This window comes from Mirounga angustirostris, unplaced genomic scaffold (genome assembly GCF_029215605.1).
Source record: "Mirounga angustirostris isolate CCGP_5_RB_7025 unplaced genomic scaffold, mMirAng1.0.hap1 SCAF_11, whole genome shotgun sequence".
Classification (NCBI taxonomy): Eukaryota; Metazoa; Chordata; class Mammalia; order Carnivora; family Phocidae; genus Mirounga; species Mirounga angustirostris.
The window spans coordinates 114,260,588-114,266,534 of record NW_026991719.1 but is presented as its reverse complement, the minus strand read 5'-3'; the positions used below and the strand labels follow the sequence as shown (position 1 = coordinate 114,266,534).

At 39.1% G+C, this 5,947-nt stretch overlaps 1 pseudogene; it reads right to left on the bottom strand.

Moving 5' to 3' along the window:
- Positions 1 to 3,825: 3,825 nt before the first annotated feature.
- Positions 3,826 to 4,358, bottom strand: LOC123840238 (ferritin heavy chain-like; annotated as a pseudogene).
- Positions 4,359 to 5,947: the final 1,589 nt, after the last annotated feature.

The window sequence follows — 5,947 nt, the reverse complement described above, 5'->3', positions numbered from 1 at the left end:
AACCTTTGCTGACGAATTGTGCAAGTGGTAAGGTTGACCAATTGTTCCAAAGTACAAGCCGAGCTGTATTTACTTCTGGGAAACAATGTCCATCTCCCTCAGTGGGTCTTTGGGCTATTTCCAGTGGCCTCTTGGGTGAAGTGAAGAGTATAGGCAGTGTTCATCTTTAAGCTTCACCTCTGATTCCATGGGCTTCTGCCACTGTGGCTGATGGGAGGCTGAAGCAGGAAGCAACACATCATCAGAACAGGGGGAGGTATAATGGTAGTTGCTGTGGCAGCAAAATTCATCAGTGAGATCCATCTTTATCCTTGTCAGGGAGCACTAATGTCATAGAGTTTAAAAATAAAGAGACAGGGGCGCCTGGGTGGCTCAGTTGGTTAAGCCTCCAACTCTTGGTTTTGGCTCAGGTCATGAGCTCAGGGTGGTGGGAATGGAGCCCCATATTGGGCTCCACACTCAGCACAGGGTCTGCTTGAGATTCTCCCTCCCTCTCCCTCTGCCCCTCCCCTCCACTCGCACTCTTTCTAAAATAAATAAATAAATCTTTAAACAAAAAAGTATAGAGACAGAACAAAGTCATTTGGTTATCTACCTTAAAACACTCCCAGTGTTTACATACATTTAATCACCTGGTGGATCCTTTATGTTCCTCCTCATAACGAGTTTATAAACTTTATTGTGCCATGTTCCCATAGAGTGAAATGTGAGGACCCTGTCTCAGAACATATGTATGTATGTGTGAGCATATGTGTATGCATGTATACTTATATATTATGTATATAAAAATATATGAATATTATCTTATAATAGTTTGTGTTAGTATATTATACCACTTCATGTATAATATAAAAACAATAGTATACCAACATTTACCTATCATTCTTTGTGCTGCTGTTGTGGTACATTTTATTTCTACCTGTTATAAACCCTATATTACATTATTCTGCTTTAAGCAGTCACGTCTTTCAAAGAAATTTAAAAATGAGAAAAAACATTTTATATTTAGCCACATATTTGCCATTATGATATTCTTCATTTCTTTGTGGAAATCCAAGTTTCAATCTGTTAAAATTTTTCATCACTCTGAATAATTCTCTTTAGTAATTTTGATAGTGTAGGTCTTCTTATGATGAATTTTCTCAATTTTTATTTGAAAATGTATCTATTTTACTTTTTTTTTTAAAGATTTTATTTATGTATTTGTCAGAGGGAGAGAGAGAGAGAGAGCACAAGCAGGGAGAGCGGCAGGCAGAGGGAGAAGCAGGCTCCCTGCTGAGCAAGGAGCCCGATGCAGGTCTCCATCCCAGGACCTTGGGATCATGACCTGAGCCAAAGGCAGACACTTAACCAACTGATCCACCCAGGCATTCCAATTTTACCCTCATTTTTAAAAAGTAATTTGGCTGCATATATAATTCTAAGTTGACACTTTTTTTTTCCTTTCAGCACATTAATGTCATCCTATTGCCTTCTGGCATGCATTGTTTCTGATGAGAAAGCAGTGACTATCCTTATCACTGATTTTCGGCAATTTGCCTACGGTGAGTCAAGGGAATTCTTGGATCTGTGGCTGGATATTTTTATTAAAATGAGGAAAATTTTTGGACATTAATTAAAAAATTTTTTTTGAAGTTATCATAGGGTCCCCGGAAATTGTAAAAACAGTTCAGAGAGGTCCCATATATCTTTCACCCAGTTAGTCCCAATGTTTATATCTCACATAAATATAGGATAACATCAAAACCAGGTAATGAACATTGACGTAATGTATGTGTGTAATTCTAAGTAATTTTATCACATGGGCAGATTTATGTAACCACCACTGCGGTCCAGATACAGAACAATTCTATCACCACAAAGATCTCCCTTGTGCTACTATTTTATAATCATACCCACCTCACTCCTCCCAATTATTCCTAAACCTGGCACTACTTACTAATCAGTTTTCAGCCTCTGTAATGAGAATGTTGTATAAATAGAATCATAGAGTGTGATCTTTTGAGATTGGCATTTTTCATTGAGCACAGCGCCTTTGAAATCCATCTGGGTTGCTGCAGGTTTCAATAGTGAATTCCTTTTTGTTGCTGAGTAGTATTCCATGATGTGGATATACCACAAATTGTTTATTCACCTACTGAGGAACATTTTGATTGTTTCCAGTTTTTGCTATTGAAATAATGTGCTATAAACATAAATGTACTGTTTTCTGTATGGATGTAACTTTTAAATTTCTCTGGGATAAATGCCCAGGAATGTAATTTCTAGGTCATATGGTAGTTGAATATTTAGCTTTTTTTTTTTGAAGGATGTTATGCCAAGAGAAGAAATTTGTTTTTTGTTTTTTTTATTTTTTAGCAAGAGAGAAAGAGTGAGCAAATGGAGAGAGGGAGAGGGAGAGAGAATCTTAAGCAGGCTCCACACTTGGTGCAGAGTCTGACACAGGGCTTGATCTCACGACCCTGAGAACATGACCTGAGCCAAAAGCAAGAGTCAGACGCCTAACCAACTTAACCACCCAGGCACCCTGAATGTTTGGCTTTTAAATAAACTGCCAAACTGTTTTCCAAAATGGATGCATCACTTTACATTCCCACCAGCAATGGGTGAATGATCCAGTTTCTTGGCATCCTTGCCAGCATTTTATATTGTCACTGTTTTTTTTTTTTTCTACCTTAGACACTTTGATGGGTGTGTTGTGATAACTCACTGTATTTTAATTTGTATTTCCCCAATGGCTAATGATGTTGAACACCTTATAATTTACTTACTTTCTGTATATCCTCTTCAGTGAAATGTATGTTCATGTTTTTTGCCTATTTTCCAATAAGACTGATATTTTACTGTTCAGTTTTAGAGCTTTTTAAAAAAATATTATAGATGTGAGTCCTTTTTCTCAGATACATGGTTTGCAAATACTGTCTCCAAGACCGTAGCTTATCTTTTCATCCTCGTAACTGAGTCACATAGCCAAAGTTTTAGGTTTTGATGTAGTTCAATTTATCTTTTTAAAAAAAATTTTATTTATTTAGCATGCATGTGAGCTGGGGGAGGGGCAGAAGGTGATCGAATCTCAAGCAGACTCAACACTGAGTGCTGAGCCTGACACGGGGCTTGATCTCATGACCCCAAGATCATGACCTGAGCCTGAATCAAGAGTCAGACACTTAACCAACTGAGCCACCCAAGGGCCCCTCAGTTTATCATTTTTTAATGGATCATATCTTAATGTCCACATTTAGAACTCTTCCACTAACACTGATCCTGAAGCTTTTTCCCATTTAAAAATATTTTATACTTTTAGGTTTTAGGTTTATTCTGGTGCTCCATTTTGAGTTAATTTTTATAAGGTATGAGGTTTAGATTGATTTTTTTTTTTTTTTTTGGCCTGTGGATGTCTGATTCCTTTAGCACCATTTATTAAAAAGATAATCCTTGTTCTGTTGAATTGCTTGTGCAGTTTTTTTTTTTTTTTTCCCCACAAATCAGTTGAGTATATTGGTTTGGGTATAATTCTAGGTTTCCTCTTCTGTTTCATTGCTATATGTGTTTATCCCTCTGCCAACCCCACCCTGTCTTGATTACTATAGCTATATGGTAAGCTTTTGTATCAGCTAGAGTGATTTCTCCCACTTTAATATTTTGTGGCAAGATTATTTTGGGGGGGTTACCAAATAACTTTATTTTGAAGGAATGGTACAAATGAAAGAAGTTAAATAGATGTTTTGGTACAACTTATAGAAAAGGTAAATATAACCCCACCATGCATACACTGCCTTGGTGACCAGGGAAGTCACCCTTGGGGCTATGGGAAGACCCTAAGGTTTAACTCTCGTTATCACTGTTTCCCAAGGTATGCTTGTCAGAGAGATACTCTGCCATGCCATATTCAGGAGCCCCCATCTTGCGCAGGTTGGTTACATGGTCACCCAATTCTTTGATGGATTTCACTTGTTTATTCAGGTAATGAGTCTCAATTAAGTCCCACAGATGGGGTCATTTTTTATCAGTGACCAGTTTGTGTAGTTCCAGTAGTGACTGATTCACACTCTTTTCCAAGTGTAACGCACACTCCATTGCATTTGGTCCGTTTTCCCAGTAATCACGGTCTGGTTTCTTGATATCCTGAGGGTCCCTGCAGCTTAATCAGTTTCTCAGCATGTTCGCTCTCCTCATGAGATGGGTGAAGAAAATATTTGGCCAAGTTCTTCGAAGCCTTCTTTGTGGTCAAAGTAGTAAGACATGGACTACAGGTAGACATAGGCATAGAGCTCCAGGTTGATCTGGAGGTCGAGGGCAGCCTCCGAGTCCTGGTGGTAGTTCTGGTGTACCTGTGAGAGGGACATAGTCATCATGGCAGCCGCTGAGGAGAGGCAGTGTCAAGTGGTGGTGGCTGCAACGGGGATGGTCTGTGGGCACTGTGAGGAGATGGCGGAGGGTTGACTCTGAGCAGCCACCAGGGTGGGGGACGAGTGCCGGGTTCTGTCCAAGAACTGTTGAAGCAGGAAACTTCAGTGACTTTCGATGGCGACTCAATATTCTGTGGCAAGATTGCTTTAATTATTCTAGGGCCCATAAGATTTTATATAAATTTAAAAATAATCTTATCTGAAGCTACAGAAACTTTTGCTGGTTTTTTTTTTTTTTAAGATTTTATTTGTTTATTTGACAGAGAGAGAGACAGCGAGAGAGGGAACACAAGCAGGGGGAGTGGGAGAGGGAGAAGCAGGCTTCCTGTGGAGCAGGGAGCCTGACGTGGGGCTTGATCCCAGGACCCTGGGATCATGACCTGAGCCGAAGGCAGATGCTTAACGATTGAGCCACCCAGGCGCCCCTTGCCGGGGTTTTGATAGGGATTTCGTTAAACCTGAATGTAAATTTGGAGGAACTGACATTTTCACTGTGTTGAGTTTTCCACCTGATGGATGTGGTATGGACATGTATGTCCATTTCTTAAGGTCTTTGATTTCTTTCATCAGCATTTTATAATTTTTAGCATACAGATTTTATATAGTTGGTCTTTGAGCAAGACAGGTTTGAACTGCACACAGGTCCACCATATGCGGATTTTTAAAAAGATTTTATTTATTTGAGAGAGCGCAGGAGCAGGGGGAGGAGCAGAGTGGGAGGGAGAGGGACAAGCAGACTCTCATTGAGCAGGGAGCCGACCCGGGGCTTGATCTCAGGATCCTGAGATCTTGACCTGAGCTGTAGTCAGATGCTTAATTGAGTGAGCCACCCAGGCGCCCCTGCGGACTGCTTTTTTTTTTTTTTTTTTTTTGAGTCTAGTTGACACACAGTGTTACATTAGTCTCAGATATACAGCATAGCTATTTGACAAATGTATACATTATGCTATATTCACTGCAAGGGAAGCTACCACCTGTCCTGATACATCGCTATTACAGTGTCATTTCATTGATTGTATTCCTTATGCTGTGCCTTTTATTCCCATGACTTACTTATTCTGTAACTGGTAGCCTGTATCTCCCACTCTCCTTTACCAATTTTGCCCAAACCCAAACCCCCTCCTCTTTGGCAACCATCAGTTTGTTCTCCATATTTATAGGTCAATTTTGCTTTCTGTTTATTCTTTTTTTTTTTTTTTTAGATTGTACTAATGAGTGAAATCATATGATATTTGTCTTCCTCAGTCTGACTTATTTCACTTAGCATAATATCCTCTAGGTCCATCCATGTTGTCTCAAGTGGCACAACCTCATCCTTTTTTACGGTTGCATAATATTCCATCATAGATATGTGATGTGATATATATATATGTAGATATATATATCACATCTTCCTTATCCATTTGTCTATTGAAGAACACTTCAATATTGTAAATAATGCTTCACTAAACATAGGGGTACTTATATCTTTTCAAATTAGTGTTTTTGTCTTCTTTGGGTAAATACCCAATAGTGGAATTATTGGTTCATATAGTATT